Source organism: Theropithecus gelada, chromosome X, assembly GCF_003255815.1.
Source record: "Theropithecus gelada isolate Dixy chromosome X, Tgel_1.0, whole genome shotgun sequence".
In the NCBI taxonomy this organism is placed as follows: domain Eukaryota; kingdom Metazoa; phylum Chordata; class Mammalia; order Primates; family Cercopithecidae; genus Theropithecus; species Theropithecus gelada.
In genome coordinates, this window is record NC_037689.1 from 11,413,144 (window position 1) to 11,430,851 (window position 17,708).

Genomic DNA, 17,708 nt, shown 5'->3' on the forward strand with positions numbered 1-17,708 from the left:
AAAAAAAAAAAAAAAAAAAAAAAAAAAAAAAAAAAAAAGAAGTGACAAGTAATACAAATAGAAGTTTTATATAGATAAAATAAATATAAAACTAGGAAGTATAAATAAATAAAAAGCTGCTCTGGGAAATCTGATCAAATTGAAAAAAAAGAAAGAAACACAATATTAGTAATGAGAAAGGAGATACTGTACCAGACAAGTAGTAATGTAAAGTAGTTGTACTGGAATATGAGGTATAAAGTCTAGAGCAACACACTTAAACATTTAGAACTATATGGGTTCCTGGGAGGAGAGTAATTATAAAAACAGATTTTAAAAAATCATAAGGGCTGGGTGTGGTGGCTCACGCCTGTAATCCCAGCACTTTGGGAGGCCAAGGCAGGCGGATCAACTGAGGTCAGGAGTTCGAGACCAGCCTGGCCAACATAGTAAAACCCCATCTCCACTAAAAATACAAAAAAATGCCAGGGCATGGTGGTGTGCACCTGTAATCCCAGCTACTCAGGAGGCTGAGGCAGGAGAATCACTTGAACCCTGGAGGCAGAGGTTGCAGTGAGCTGAGATCGGGCCACTGCACTCCAGCCTGGGTGACAGGGCAAGAAACTCCATCTCAAAAAAAAAAGATCATAAGGTATCAGTGAGCATAGGAAAAAAATTAGGAAATGTCGTTCAGGTCTGTCATTGGAGACATACCAGCACCCACAAGCAACACTACTGGATGCACCTCCAATGGCACAGAAGGCCTGGATGGGGGCTGGCAAAGGCAGATGTGGCAGAAGCCACCTTCTGGCAAACCTACAGGTGTGAAATAGGTGTGACAGGACAGGCTGGAAAGGACAGGGCACAGTCAGAGCAGGGTGGTGGGAAGAGGGGGCCCGGAAGTGAAAGGCAGGACAGACTGGGGTTGGACTGAGATGGGACAAGGCTGACAGGGCAAGGACCTCGTGGGAAGGTCAGGAACGGGACAAGATGGGTGCGGGTAGGGGCATGATGGCTATGACAGGTGGGGCCTGTCACCCACCAACTATTGGAGGTTTGGAATTGGGTTTGCAGCCAGAGAGACAGGTTTAGGGAACATCATGAGCTATCAAAATCCTTGTTCTTCCCAAGTTGATGAAGAAAACTTTAGACAGTGGATATAACAGCAGGGCAGATCCCTTGGCCTCACCCAGGTTCAGGGAAGAAAGGCACAGGGATGGAGGAATGGATGGGAATGGGGAATTTTTAGACAATCCCCCCGACCACCACCAAGGAAGGGTAGACAGAGAGACAGGAGACCAAGTGGTGGACAGAGAAGCACAGAGAGAAACTCCAAGATGCCCTAAGAAAAAGGTGGATGGAGCAGCAGGTGTGGGAGGAGGGATTTGTGAGATGTCACCTTTACACAGAGTGTGGTATATGGGACCTAGGTCCAGCAAGGCTTAGATGTCCACCCTGGAGCACAAGTGACTGGTGAATGGGTCATGCTGGATCGTCTTGTGCAGCATCAGAGCCAGCAGCCCCACCCGGTTCATCAAAAACGTGTGCACTTCTGCTCCTGCTCAAACAGCTGTTCCAGCTTGTGCAACTGTGGGACCTGAATGCTCGAGAGGGAGTCCAGGATCCTACCCCATCTCCCAGCCCCCTCAGCATGGCACCTACCGCCTGCATGCGCTCCAGGTCCACCTCGGCATGCCTCAGCTTCTCCCAGCCGTAGTAGCAGTTGCACAGGCATTTGGGGAGGCAACAGAAATTACCCGTGAACTCAAAGACATTATGCACTAGTGGACAACCGCCCACCTCATCCTTTGGCACCTATGGTGAAGAATAAAGGAGGATGAGCTATGAAGGAGGGTAGCCCTGGAGAATGATCAGGCACAGGGAAACAACAGGGGGATGGAGGACAGAGAGGAGAGGGATAGGGAGTGATCAGGCAGGGGGAAGAGAGGAATTCAGAGAAGAGAGGACAAATAGCGGGTGATCAGGCATAGAGGATAGAGGAATGAGGTTGACTAAGCAGGGATGGAAGAATGCAGGTGATGCAGGTAAGAACAGAAGCACAGAAAGAGATCCAACAGAAGGAGGGATGCTGGAGGGCAGGTGGGCCAGGGAGAGCTGGAGAGCTGGAGGGCTGGAAAGCAGTCCGGCGGGAGGAGGGAAGGGTTGAGGGTGGTCCAAGGAGGAGAAGTAGATGAGTGGGGTTTGTTGATGCAGAGGGGAGGTGAGGGCTGAGGTGAAGGAGAGGAGGGTGGAGGGAGAGAATGGGGAGCGGTCAAACAGGGAGGAAGAAAGGATGTAGGTGACAGGCAGAAAATAGAATCAGGGGTCAGTGAGGCAGGGAAAATGATCAGAATGGAGGAAAGTCAGAAAGTGAGGAAGAGAAGTTGAGGGTGCCACACAAGGAGGAGGGTACAGCGGGTTGGCCAGGCAGGCGGTGGGGCAGGAAGGGAGGATGGTCGAGCAAGAAGAGGATCAGAATTGGGGGGTGCTTCTGCAGTGAGGAGGGGCAGGACCATCCGGAAGGTGGTCAGGCAAGGAGGGCATGAATACAGACAGCCAGTTAGAGAGAAAAGGAAGAAGAGAGGGTGAAAGGCAGCAAGAAGCATGGAACGTGGGGTGGTCAGGAAGGGAAGGGGGACACACAGGGGTTGCTGAGGAGATGCGGAGGGCAGTCAGGCAGGGAGGATTGGAGGAATGGAAGGTGATGAGGTAAGGAAGGGTCTCACCTTGGGGTCCCAAGAGTGCTCAGAACACAGCACCTTGAGGCGCTTACAGTACCTCTTACTCTTCAGACTGTAGGCATCACAGAAGAACCATGTGGTCCTGGAGGGGGATGGAAAAGTGAGATGCTGAGAGTCAGGAGGAGGGAGGTCCCACCCCAGAACCCTACCTGCACCTAGTCCCAGACCCCGCCCATACCATGCCTCTAACTACACCCGCCTCTGCCTCTGAGCCCACCCACATCCTGCCCCTGACCTTGCTCAACCTTGCTTCTGACCCTGTCCACATAATGCCTTCGACCCTTACTAGCCCCCACACTCACCCTTCAATGCAAGTAGGGTACAGGGACCCAATGGACAGTTGGCACTCATATTGGGAAAGAAAGAGCACAAATGGGAGGAACTGTGGACATATGCTGCGTGTCCTCCTACAATAAAGCTCCAAACACCAGGTCTATTGTCCCATGCAGACCCTATGCTCCTGTCTGCACAGCCAGTGTCCCCCTCACCACTGGTTAATGCCCTGACCTTGGCTCTCATACTGGGCGTGGGGGAAGAGCACACACAGGGGAAGCCATGGATGTGTGTTGCATTCCTTGTATAACAAATATCCAGGCGCCAAACCTGCCCCCACCACATGGACCCTACCCATGTGCCACCCCACCCAACCAAAAACACCCTTGTCCCATCTGACTCCCAGTCAATGTTCCAACCTTGGCAAAGCAGCGTTCCATGTGGTGCAAGGCAACACGCTTAGAGATGGGCTGCCCGCAGGAGACACAAAAGATCTGCAGGTCTTTGCTGCCCTTTTCACCTTTGTTGTTCTGCACAGGACAATGGAGGGGCCAGGGAAGCAGTACAGGATGGGGAGGGACAGGACAAGAGGCCAGGTATCTTTAAGCTCTACCTCACCAATGCCCTCTCGCCTAGTAATCCATGCACACAGCCTACTGTTTGCCATGCAGAATGATGGCCTCAAGTTCATGGAAATGGCACTCCGTGTCCTTCAGGCAAGTATAGGTGTCCTGCTGCTCATGGTGGATGTGCTCGAGCATTTTCTTGCCATGCTCATTGGCAATGCAGGGGCTCCTTTGCCACTGCTGGATGCACTGGGGAAGGATGTTATTGATGCAGCTGGAAGAAGAGAAAGCAAGAAATGAAATGGGTAGATGGGGACATCAGAGGAATGAGAAAGATGAACTACTGAATGGTGACTCTATAGGGTACCGAGTGGTGGATGAGGGCATGTTAGTGAATGGGTGATTGAACAGTGGATGGGTGGGTGGATGGGTGGAGGGGCAGGTGGGTGAGTGTCTATAAGGGTGAGTGTCTATAAGGGTGGATGGGCAGGTGGGTTAGTGGCTATAAGGATGGATGAGCAGGTGGGTGAGTGGCTATAAGGGTGGATGAGCATCCTGGTGGATGTAATGTGGATGGGCGGTTCAGTGAGTGGGTGACTATGACGGTGGCTGAGTGGAATTACAGATGGCATGGATCACACCTTACTTCTCCTTTGTCCCTTAACCTCGAGGTGCACTCACTCACCTGCCAGCCTCATGCTACAGTCATCCGAACAGTACTGGGAGCCCGGCCAAGTGGGATACACACAGCCGGGTCCCAGGCACTGCCGTGGTGAGGCTGGGTCCTTGACATGCTCCGGATGCTTCCACTTGCCTGTATACTTCCTTTTCTTTTCTTTTTTTTTTTTTGAGACGGAGTCTCACTCTTGCCCAGGCTGGAGTGCAGTGGTGGGATCTCAGCTCACTGCAAGCTCCGCCTCCCGGGTTCATGCCATTCTCCTGTCTCAGCCTCCCAAGTAGCTGGGACTACAGGCGCCCACCACCACGCCCGGCTAATTTTTTGTATTTTTAGTAGAGACGGGGTTTCACCGTGTTAGCCAGGATGGTCTCGATCTCCTGACCTTGTGATCCGCCTGCCTCGGCCTCCCAAAGTGCTGGGATTACAGGCATGAGCCACGGCGCCCAGCCGTGTGCTTCCTTTTCTGCGTCTGCTGCTTCTCCTTCTTCAGGACAAGAGTGGTCATGGCAGGGTCAGGAGGGTCGATGTTAACCCCCAACTCCTGCACCCCTGCCCTGCATTCCACCCCCAACCTGCCTTCATGCTCCCCATTCAATTCGTCACCTTCTGCTCTACCTTTTTCTTCAAACTCTTCTTGTGCTTCACATTCACTGCCTGCTTCTGCCTGTGGGATCCATGAGCTGGAGCTTCTTGATGTCACTCACCCAGGGCTGCAGATCAGGAAATACTGACACACTCCATACAACTAGTTTCTCAAAGTGGTCTTCGGATACTCCCTGCCTCCTGTCACCTCACTGCTGAACCTCACTGCCCTCACTGTCCCCATCCTTCTACCCCAGGGTCCTCCCTCACACTTGGCAGGCTTTGATTGCCAAAAATCCCCTCTGTAAGTGTCCTGGTACAGGTCACAGTGCCAAGACAGGTCCTCTTCAGACAACAGCTGGGGTGTGGCTGTTGCCCAGGTGCCACCGCCCTTACTGCCAGTGGCACCACTGCTGTCTGGTGCTTCTCGGCTAGCCTGCACTTCTGCGTTTGAAGCAGTTGTCAAGTGGCCAGTGGGACCACAGCAAGGTCTCTGGGGGTGTTACAGGCAAGATCTGAGGGGCAGACCCTCAGCATCAGCCCAACTCCCTGTCCACCCTGTATCCTAGACTCACTGGGGACCAGAGATTACTAGTAGTATTCCCATGCTCGTGGAAAGAGGGCTGTTGATCAGCCATAAGTGGGTAGGGACAGACAACCCTGCCCCAACACTCCTGGCCTCACCCTCAGGCCAACCTACCCTGGGGCAACCACACCTGCTGGATGCACTAGGCCCTGCCTGCCTAGGAATGACTGATACCACCTGGTCCTGCCTGCCCACCTTATTCAGACACACCTGGCTGGTCCACCTGGACACATCTGCCCCCAACTTGCCCACCTCCATGCATAAGGGCCTACCTATCCGCCCAGAAAATCTGGGTGCCACCCCTTCAGATTTGCTCTGCTCAGCCTGATCCACCCCTCCCTCCAAGACACACAGGCTACCCTGCTTACCCAACACGATGGACCCAGACAAGTCCACCTCTGCCTGCCCAAACACACTTGGCCCTGCCCCTCAGGCAAGTTCAGTCTGCCTCACTGCCTGGACTACTCAGCTAGTCTCCCCAGGTTCCGCCTACCCACTTCTGCGCTCCTGGGGCAAGAGTGAATGGGTGATCAAATGGTGGATGCATGGGCGGATGGATTGAGGGAGGATCAGACGGTGGATGGGTGGGCGGACGGGTTGAGGGACGCTCAGACTCACCTTACCCTTCGTGCCCTGTGGACCTCACACATGGCGTCCGGTCATACCCAGCCCCGCCCCTTGCCAGGCTCCGCCCCCTGCCCAGACTCTCGCAGCACCGCAAGCCCCTTGACATTCCGGGACGGAGAGGACGCAGCTTCACCTCACAGCCCGCTGAAACAGGTTAAGACGCCAAGCCCTGCCCCTCCTCCCCACTTGCACAGGCCACATAGGGCCCTACGGGCCCTGACCCACTCACCTAGCGAAATTTCACAATCTTTATTCTGAAAAGTACTCCTACTTGTGCCCAATATCGCCACATAAAATGCACAAATACACAAATATACGTTTGCGACCCAGGAGATTGAGACCAGCCTGAGGCAACATCGCGAGACTTCATCTCTAGAAAAAAATTTTTTTTAAATATTAGCCGGGTGTGATGGCGCGTGCCTGGGGTCCTAGCTACTCAGGAAGCCAAGGCAGGAGAATCGCTTGAGCCCGGAAGGTAGAGGCTGCAGTGAGCCAACATCGTGCCACTGCACTCCAGGTGAGATCCCACCACCGCACTCCAGCCTGGGCGACAGAGCGAGATTCCATCTCAAAATACATATATACATATGTACACATTTCTGTGTGCATCATATATATGCACACATGCAAGCAAGTCACTACTCTTGGCAATTAAGGGAGCAAGAACACACACAGGACCAATACACATCTTGAACAAAACAGTATCAGTTGGAGAACTCATACTATCTTCAAGCTAGAGATACAATATTAATAAAAATGGGCCTTGGACTTAGTCTTAAAGGGACTCTAAACACATTCCAATTAATAAGCACCACACAGCACACAGATAAGGTGCATCAGAAATCAATAAAAGGCTTAGCTTTTGTTAATTGGAAACACACATCTAAATAACTCTTGGTAAAAAGAAATTAGAAAACACTTAACTATTATGAAAACAATAATTCTCAACTTGTTGTCTTAGATGGAACTTTAAGCCATCCTAAAGTTCTTTTCTCATCTTAATATGAGAAAAGAAGAAAAATGGAAATAAATTACCCATTGGAGGATCTGACTGGGAGCATTCAACTCAACTTACAGCAAGTTCCTATTGTGACTCCAAAAATCTCCATTAGCAACTCCCAAATTCCCTTCGATGACCCTACATCCACCCTCCAATCACAAAATTCACAGTCTCTCATCAAAGCTCTTGCAAAATACCTCAGCATCTAGTAGATGCTGAACCACGGAGCCGCGTGTGAGGTGCAGCCAAAAAGCTGCGAAAAGAGAAGCTTCGGGAAGCACTCTTGTCCCGCCCCTTTCTAAATGTGTCCAGTTCGGGCTTGCTCAACACCTGGACGGAGGTGCTGTACCACCCAAGTTCAAGAGCATAGTTACAGAGAAACAATACAGCCATGTGCGCACAGTTCCCACATTTTGTTTTGGCTTATTTTTTTTTTTCTTCCAACCTTTGTTTTAGGTTCAGGGGTCCATGTGCATCCATTGTTATACGGGTAAATTGGGAGTTGCTGGGGTTTGGAGTACAAAAGATTTCATCACCCAGGTAGTGAATATAGTATCCTACAGGGAGTTTTTCAATCCTCACCCTCCTCCCACCCTCCACCGTCAGGTAGACCCCAATGTCTGTTGTTCCCCTCTTTGTGTCCTCATGGACTCGTGCATTACATTTTGTAGATGATTGATCATTGCAATATCGTATATAACAAGAAAATTGCTCCTCTTATCATTTTCAATTATTTTGAATAATTTCATATTATTACTATTTTACTATCTATTATTATTACTGTTTTTAGAGACGGAGTCTCACTCTGTCATCCAGGCTGGAGTGCAGTGGTGTGATCATAGCTCACTGCAGCCTTGAACTCCTGGGCTCAAGCGATTCTTTCACCGCAACCTCCCAAGTAGCTGGGATTACAGACTATCTGCTATTATTTTAATTATAAGGTAGGCAATGAGAAAAGCAAACAAAAATCACATCATTTTTTAAAGTCAGGAAACTAGGAAAAGATTTATAAAAAGTGCAGGAAAATAGAAAGCGAAATGTAAGAAGTTAGGAATAAATTCATATTTGAAGTTCATCCTTTATTACATGATCAGTAACTTTTAAAAAAATGTTGTTAAAAGGGTAGAAGCCTGATACGCCACGCGGCCCCCCAGTCTCCCGCGGCCGCCTCCCCCAGGCATGGCTCAGGGTCTCACCTCACTATGGCAGCGGCATGGCACAGCACACTCGACTTCATGCTCAACACCAAAGCTGATGGCGAGACCATTCTAAAAGGGCTCCAGTCCATTTTCCAGGAGCAGGGGATGGCAGAGCTGGTGGACACCTAGCAGGACCACACCGCTATTTAGCAACCTATACAAACAAAAACGGCAGCCTTACCAATTTGAGAATTTATTCACATGGATTGGAGTTACTGGACCTTCAGAATTACGATGGTGACGCACAAGGCAAAGAAGAGATCAACAGTCTTTTGAACAAAGGAGAAGAAAGAATGAAAGAATTGAGTCAAGACAGTACTTGGTGGATGAGGCGATTACCACCTATAGTTCCAGGAGGAACCATCGACAGATATTGGCCCACAGCAGATGGACTCCTGGTTGAATACAACGTAGATGAAGTGGTATATGATGAAGATTCACCTTATCAGAGCATTAAAATTCTACACTCGAAGCAATTTGGAAATATTCTCATCCTTAGTGGGAATGTCAATTTGGCAGAGGGTGATTTGACATATACCTGGGCCATCGTGGGCAGTGGCAAAGATTACACTGGCAAAGATGTACTCATTCTGGGAGGCTGAGATGGGGGCATATTGTGTGAAATAGTCGAACTAAAACTAAAGATGGTCACTATGATAGAGATTGATGAAATGGTGATTGATGGATGTAAGAAATATATGCTGACTTGTGGTGATGTCTTAGATAATCTTAAAGGAGACTGCTATACAAGGTTCAGTACTGCATTCCAGTACTGAAAAGGTATGCCAAAGAAGGGAGATAATTTGATTATGTGATTAATGATGTGACAGCTGTTCCAATCTCCATGTCTCCAGAAGATTCCACATGGGAGTTTCTCAGACTGATTCCTGACCTCTCAGTGAAAGCATTGAAACAGGATGTGAAATATTTTACACAAGGGGAACTCTGTCAATCTGACGGAAGCCCTGTCTCTCTATGAAGAACAGCTGGGGTGCCTGTAGTGTCCTTTGGAATTCTCAAAGGAAATCGTCTGTGTCTCTTCATACTTGGAATTGTGGGTATTTTACACCATTTGGAAGAAACCTAAACCTCAAAGATGAATATCCTGTAACCATGTATGCTGCAAATAACTTTCCTGACCTCCATATGCTGTACGTGATGTCAAAATGAGAAACACAATTGATTGTGACTTCCTTAAAGTTTTCTTTGTTAAATTATTATTTTTAATTTTAAAACAGCAAATGGAAAATGTATATTCTGATGAGTTTAGGGTGTTGTTTTTTTGAAAGTCAGTTGAAGGATGGTTAGACAGCACAGCTAAGACTGCTAAATGCGCTAACCCCCTGGAATGTGATTTGTGTTCCTTTTTATTTCTCTGTGGACTTTTTTTGTTTTCATTTTGGCACACCTTCAATTTGGATGTTTGAAGGAATGAACATCGTTGTTTTGTTTCAGAAGTAAGTTCTTGATGATGTTTCCTTCCCCAAAAATTGACTTAGATATTAAAATTTGGTGTTTATCATCACGATAAATAGTTAATGCTCGTGAGGCTTAATACCTAGGTGATGGGTTGATAGGTGCAGCAAACCACCATGGCACACATTTACCTATGTAACAAATCTGCACATACTTCATGTGTATCCTGGAACTTAAAATAAGATAAAATAAAAAAATTTAAAAACTTTTTTTAAACAAATAATAAGAGCCCCAGCTCACCCCTGGGTGGTGAGCTCACCACCTGTAATCCAAGCAGTTTGGGAGGCCAAGGTGGGTGGATCACCTGAGGTCAGGAGTTTGAGAGCAGCCTGGCCAACATGGTGAAACCCCATCTCTACTAAAAATACAAAAAAAAAAAAAAACTTCCCCGGGCATGGTGGTGGACGCCTGCAATCCCAGCTACTGGGGGTGGGAAGCTAAGGCAGGAGAATCACTTGAACCCAGAAGGCAGAGGTTGCAATGAGTCAAGATCACACCATTGCACTCCAGCCTGGGTGGCAGAGGGAGACTTCATCTCAAAAAAATAAAAAATAAAAATAAATAAATAAATAAAATTTGGTGCTTATAAGAGAGTTTTAAAAAATGAATAGCAATTGCTTCAATTCAAATTACAAAAGAGACCCCAAAAAAGTTGTTAATGGAGTAAATGCTCTAGTTAATGGTTGTCATTCTGTATAAAAATGGACAAATCCAGTCATACACTGTTTATGCCAAACCTAGCAAATCATAAAAATATAGAAAAGTTTGAAATAAAGGGATGGAAGAAAATTTGCCAGGCCCATGCTAATCAAAATAAAGCAAGGTCAGTGATATTACTAGCAAACTGAAAAGACTAAGACAAAAAAGTATTCATTGGAATTGAGAGGGCCCTTCCATAATGATTCAATTCACAATGAATATAAACATTCTAACCTTATATACACTTAAGAAAATGGTGTAAAATAAACACAAAGAAAATATATTAGAACAAACAGTAAAATAACAAAAAAAAATTATCATTGTGGAAGATTATAACCATACTGCTCCACTAATTCCCACTGACCCTTCAAGCCTCTGCCTTGGCATCTCTGTCTGGGAAGCTCTCTTTGCTTCTTTTCCATCTGAGTGGCAGGCCTCTCTTCTGAATAAACTTATGGACATAATTATAATATAGTGAGGGCTCTTCATTTTATTTTAATCTTGAAATTAAGAAGAAAATATGGGTGTTGCCTGAACCTCTCACAACTGTTTTGTGTCTGTCTTCCCCATTAGAAATGAGAGCAGGGACAATGTCAGTCTTCATCACTGTTAGATGCCTAGTGCCCAGTTTACTGCCTGGCATATGGGAGGTGTCCAGTAGCAATTGGTGATTAAAGAAATATATCAGGGACTCTGACCCTCTGGTGTTTTTGCAAAATGGCAAATTACTGTAATCTATGTGGCTCCATATTATTTCTTAGAGATAAAAGCAAATAAATGCTATAATTTACACTAAAGTTACATTTAACTAACCATGGACAAAGTCAACAATCAAAAAATGTTAAGATCTTTGTTAAGAAGCTATTTTCCCTCATTCAAGCCTAGTGTCTAATGACAGTGTCCCCAGCTAAATCTAAATCTTCACAGCTTGTATCAAACTCAGTTTAGGGATTGGAGCATGAAGTGAGAAATCCAAGCTGAACTCAGAAGTATACTGTAAGCTCTATGTAAGAATTAAAGAAAGAAAAAAGAAACATGAAAATTGGCTCAGCAGTTAAAGATAGGTTTACTTTGGAGAATAAACCTGAGAGGGGCTTCTGGCCTAGTTAGGACAGAGGCACTCTCTCTTACAGACTAAGAGTTTTTTAATTTTTTAATTTTTTATTTTTTCATTTTGCTTTATTTTTGTTCAGGAACTAAGACTACAAGGCCATACATAGGACAATTTTCTTTCAATGCTTATGATAAAAGTCTACATGCTTACAAAGAAAGGTTTCATCATGGCCTTTACAAAAAACAAATAGAAAAGAATTGCTTTTTTAAAAAATTTTACTTTGGCCGGGCGCGGTGGCTCAAGCCTGTAATCCCAGCACTTTGGGAGGCCGAGACGGGCAGATCACGAGTTCAGGAGATCGAGACCATCCTGGCTAACACGGTGAAACCCCGTCTCTACTAAAATACAAAAAAAATTAGCCGGGCGAGGTGGCGGGCGCCTGTACTCCCACCTACTCGGGAGGCTGAGGCAGGAGAATGGCGTGAACCCAGGAGGTGGGGCTTGCAGTGAGCTGAGATCCGGCCACTGCACTCCAGCCTGGGCGACAGAGCGAGACTCCGTCTCAAAAAAAAAAAAAAAAAATTTACTTTAAGTTCTGGGGTACATGTGCAGAATGTACAGGTTTGTTACATAGGTATACTTGTGTCATGGTGGTTTACTGCACCTATCAACCCGTCATCTAGGTTTTAAGCCCCACATGCATTAGGTATTTGTCCTAATGCTCTCCCTCCCCTTACCTCCTACCCCCCAATAGGCCCCGGTGTGTGATGTTCCCCTCCCTGTGTCCATGTGTTCTCATTGTTCTACTCCCACTTATGAGTGAGAACATGCAGTGTTTGGTTTTCTGTTCTTGTGTTAGTTTGCTGAGAATGATGGTTCCAGCTTCATCCATGTCCCTGCAAAGGACATGAACTCATTCTCTTTTATGGCTGCACAGTATTCCCTGGTGTATATGTGTCACATTTTCTTTATCTAGTCTATCATTGATGGGCATTTGGGTTCCAAGTCTTTGCTGTTGTAAATAGTGCTGCAATAAACATAAGTGTGCATGTGTCTTTATAGTAGAATGATTTATAATCCTTTGGGTATATACCCAGTAATGGGATTGCTGGGTCAAGTGGTATTTCTGGTTCTAGATCCTTGAGGAATCACTAAACTGTCTTCCACAATGGTTGAACTAATTTACACTCCCACCAACACATAAAAGCATTCCTATTTCTCCACATCCTCGCCAGCATCTGTTGTTTCCTGACTTTTTAATGATCGCCATTCTAACTGGTGTGAGATGGTATCTCATTGTGGTTTTGATTTGCGTTTCTCTAATGACCAGTGGTGATGAGCTTTTTTTCATGTTTGTTGGCCATATAAATGTATTCTTTTGAGAAGTGTCTGTTCATATCCTTTGCCCACTTTTTCATGGGGTTGTTTTTTTCTTGTAAATTTGTTTAAGTTCCTTGTAGATTCTGGATATTAGACCTTTGTCAGATGGATAGATTGCAAAAATTTTCCCCCATTCTGTAAGTTGCCTGTTCACTCTGATGGTAGCTTCTTTTGCTGTGCAGAAGCTCTTTAGTTTAATTAGATCCCATTTGTCAATTTTAGCATTTTTTGCAATTGCTTTTGGTGTTTTGGTCATGAAGTCTTTGCCCTTGCCTATGTCCTGAATGGACATTGCCTAGGGTTTCTTCTAGGGTTTTTATGGTTTTAGGTCTTACATTTAAGTCTTTAATCCTCCTTGAGTTAATTTTTGTATAACATGTAAGGAAGGAGTCCAGTTTCTGTTTTCTGCATATGGCTAGCCAGTTTTTCCAGCAGCATTTATTAAATGGGGAATCCTTTCCCCACTGCTTGTGTTTGTCAGGTTTGTCAAAGATCAGATGGTTGTAGATGTGTGGTGTTATTTCTGAGGCCTCTGTTTTGTTCCATTTGTGTATATATCTGTTTCGATGCCAGTACCATGCTGTTTTGGTTACTGTAACCTTGTAGTATAGTTTGAAGTCAGTGAGCATGACGCCTCCGGCTTTGCTCTTTTTGCTTAGGATTGTCTTGGCTATTTGGGCTCTTTTTTGGTTCTATATGAAATTTAAACTATTTTTTTCTAGTTCTGTGAAGAAAGTCAATGGTAGCTTGATAGGAATAGCATTGGATCTATAAATTACTTTGGGCAGTATGGCCATTTTCATGATATTGATTCTTCCTATCTATGAGCATGGAATTTTTTTCCATTTGTTTGTGTCCTCTCTTATTTCCTTGAGCAGTGGCTTGTAGTTCTCCTTGAAGAGGTCCTTCGTGTACCTTGTTAGCTGTATTCTTAGGTATTTTATTCTCTTTGTGGCAATTGTGAATGGGGCTCACTCATGGTTTGGCTCTCTGCTTGTCTATTGTTGGTGTATAAGAACGCTTGTGATTTTTGCACATTGATTTTGTATCCTGAGACTTTGCTGAAGTTGCTTATCAGCTTAAAGAGTTTTTAAGCTGAGAGGATGGGGTTTTCTAAATATACAATCATGTCATCTGCAAACAGAGACAGTTTGGCTTCCTTTCATCCTATTTGAATACCCTTTATTTCTTTCTCTTGCCTGATTGCCCTGGCCAGAACATCCAATACTATGTCGAATAGGAGCAGAGAGAGAGGGCATTCTTGTCTTGTGCCAGTTTTCAAAGGGAATGCTTCCAGCTTTTGCCCATTCAGTATGATATTGGCTATGGGTTTGTCATAAATAGCTCTTATTATTTTGAGATATATTCCATCAATACCTAGTTTATTGAGAGTTTTTGGCATGAAGAGGTGTTGAATTCTATCATTAAAGGCCTTTTCTGCATCATTGAGATAATCATGTGGTTCCTGTCATTGGTTCAGTTTTTGTAATGGATTACGTTTATTGATTTGCGTATGTTGAACCAGATTTGTATCCCAGGGATGAAGCTGACTTGATCGTGGTGGATAAGTATTTTGATGTGCTGCTGGATTCAGTTTGCCAGTATTTTATTGAGGATTTTCACATTGACGTTCATCAGGGATACTGGCCTGAAATTTTCTCTTTTTGTTGTTGATAGATGAAGTGTTTTTAAGGATTCAGAGTGGGAGAGTTTAACAGAGGCTTGGATTGTCTGTGTCTCTTTGTTGTGTTTATCTGGGAGGGAGAGTTTTGTGTCTGTTCCCATACATCTTCCTGCAGCCACAGGCATAAACCACCCACCTACCCCCGGCCCCCGCACCCCTGCCCCGGTCTGCTTTTAGCTTCCTTATCTTAGTGCACCTGAAGGGAAAGGAATGTGCTTATTAAGGCCCACTGTTTTACTGGGGCCCATTGTATAAGGGTGAAGTTTGGCAGTTACTCAAGAGACTTCCCCCGCTCCTCCGTCTGTGCCCAAGCTGTCTTATCTGTGTTTTACTGTCTGCTCTTTCTGGCTGTTTGTTGTTAGAAGAGAAATTATTTCCTTGAAACGCATGAAGCTGGAAAGGCAGCTGGAACTTAAAATGGTAGTGTTTGTCCAAGATGACGGTGCTCCTACTGTGTCACTCTAAAGAAAGTGTTACCACTATGTGGCTGTGAAAGTTCATAAATAGTACTTGCAGTATCCCAGCTAAGATGTATTTTAACTTTCCTTTGGATTATTTTCCTTTGAATTGTTCCTATATCAGGGATCTGTGCTACTATCACTGATCACTGCTTCTTATCACGAAGTTGCAGAAAATGAAGCAGCAGCCATTGTTGTGGCCCTCTTAGATGCATCATCAATAGCTTTTTGATCCTCTTCACTTCTGACTTCAAACCTACTTCTCTAATGTCTCCTGTCTCTTTACTGCTGTTTTTCTTTCACTCCCAATTCCATAGCCCTAGTTCAGATTTCTCATATTTTACATCATGATGAACTCCTGTCTCTGAGATGTGGATGGCTAATCCAGTTTGCCTCCAAGGTCGTCTTCCCAAAGGGCAATGGATTGATAAATATATCACCATCAGTCAGGCGCAGTGGCTCACACCTTTAATCCCAGCACTGTGGGAGGCTGAGATGGGTGGATTGCTTGAGCCCAGGAGTTTGAGACCAGCCTGGGCAACATAGTGAGTTCCCGTCTCTACAAAAAATACAAAATATTAGTGGGCAGGGTGGTGCACACCTGTGGTCCCAGCTACTCGGGAGTCTGAGGCAGGAGAATGGCTTGAGCCTGAGAGACTGAGGCGGCAGTGAGCCATGATCATGCTACTGCATTCCAGCCCAGGCAACAGAGAAAGACCCTGTTGAAAGAAAGAAAGAAAAAAATGTCACCATCCTCCTTAGGAATCTTTCCTGGATCTCCAAGATGTTCAGGATCAGGGCTCCACTCTATAGCGTATCTTTCCAAGTTCTCTATGACAGGGCCTTACTTGCCTGTACCAAACAAGTCCTGTTCCCAGGCTCTCTAAAATTGAACAATCAGGGAGTATTCTCTCTATCTTGTTGATCCAGCATGGGCTTCCAAGTTCGGGGTCTTTACTGAGGCTTGCCTTTCCTTTTCTTTTGCTAATTCATGCTCACCCTGCAAGACTAAGCTTTGGCATCGCCATCTGGAAAACTGTCTATTTCCTTTCCAACTGGGTGAACTGCCCCTCTTCTGAATGCACTTGTGAGCATAATTGTAACAGTGATGGGTATTCCTTTTATTTTCTTGGAATTATAATGGGTAGGGGAGTGTTGCCTGAACCTCTCGCATCTGTTTGTGTTTGTCTATTTTTGCCTATCAACATTCAGCTTATCTTTCAAGAATCACCTCAGATGCCTGCCCCACTGGGAAGCCTTTTTCAGACCCTTTGCTCCTCCTTCCTCACAGCATTTCTGCCATTCTGCTCAGTGTTGTTGTGTATTTTACAGGTTTCTCTCCTCCTAGCACAGTGCTCCTACAACAGTTGCTGGTGATTACTGACTTACAGCTTTGGTCTCTTCTGACTGCCCAGATACACTAGATGTTAAGTGCTTTGTTGGCAGACTGGCACATCCTTAGAGGCAAACACTAGATTGGCCATCCAGATTGGATGGAACAAGAACATGAACCATTCCAGGAGCAGCTACTCTGAATTTAACCTTTTTCTGCAGACTGTGTTTGTAATTGATTTTTGTAATGTCCAATGTATCAGTATTTTCTGTTATGGATCACGCTTTGGGTATCATGTCTAAAACTCTTTGCCTAACCTAGAGTCACAAAGATTTCCTCCTATGTTTTCTTCTAGAAGCTTTATAATTTTATATTTTACCAATAGATCTATGATCTGTTTGGATTAATTTTCATGTAAAGTGTTAGGTTAAGTTGAAGTTTGCCTTGTTGTTTTGTTTTGTTTTGTATATGGATAGTCCATTGTTCAAGCGTCATTTATTTTTATTTTATTTTATTTTAAGTTCCGGGATACATGTGCAGGCTGTGCAGGTTTATTACATAGGTAAACGTGTGCCATGGTAGTTTGCTGCACCTATCAACCCATCACCTAGGTATTAAGCCCAGCATGCATTAGCTATTTTTCCTGATGCTCTCCCTCTCCCCGCACCCCCCGCCACAGGCCCCAGTGTATGTTGTTTCCCTCCCCATGTCCATGTGTCCTCATTGTTCAGCTCCCACTTACAAGTGAGAACATCCAGCATCCTTTATGAAAAAGACAATACTTTCTCCATTGAAATGGCTTTGTACTTCATAAAAAAATTAGTTGACTAAGGCCAGGCATGGTGACTCCCACTTGTAATCTCAGTGCTTTTCAAGGCCAAGGCAGGAGGATCACTTGACACCAACCTGGGCAACATAGTGAGACCCTGTCTCTACAAAAAAATAAAAAATTAGCCAGGTGTGGTGGCATTTGCCTGTAGTCCCAGCTACTCAGGAAGCTGAGGTGGGAGGATCACTTGAGCCCAGGAGTTGCAGGCTGCAATGAGCTATAATTGAACCACTGCACTCCATCTTGGGCAACAGTGAAACTCTGTGAAAAACAAAAATGTCGACTAGAGGAGGATTCTGGAAAGGTGGTGGAGTAGGAAGCACCAGGAATCCACCTCCCCACAGAAATAACAGTTACACTGACATAATCTGTCTGACATAACTATTTTGGAACGCTGGAGTCTGTCTAGGGCTTGCAATTTCCAGGGGAAGCCTAAATGGTGAGTTGCAGTTAATTTCAGTCAATTTAAGCTCTTAGCACAGTAGCAGCTCCCCACCCCTGACTTTTCAGCTCTATGGCAAACAGCTGTGCACATGTTCCTGGAGCCGCTTGCACACAACCTG

The 17,708-nt window shown here is 45.4% G+C and overlaps 1 pseudogene; it reads left to right on the top strand.

The window, feature by feature from the left end:
- The first annotated feature begins 8,235 nt into the window (after positions 1-8,235).
- On the top strand, positions 8,236-9,332 carry LOC112616331 (annotated as a pseudogene).
- Positions 9,333-17,708: the final 8,376 nt, after the last annotated feature.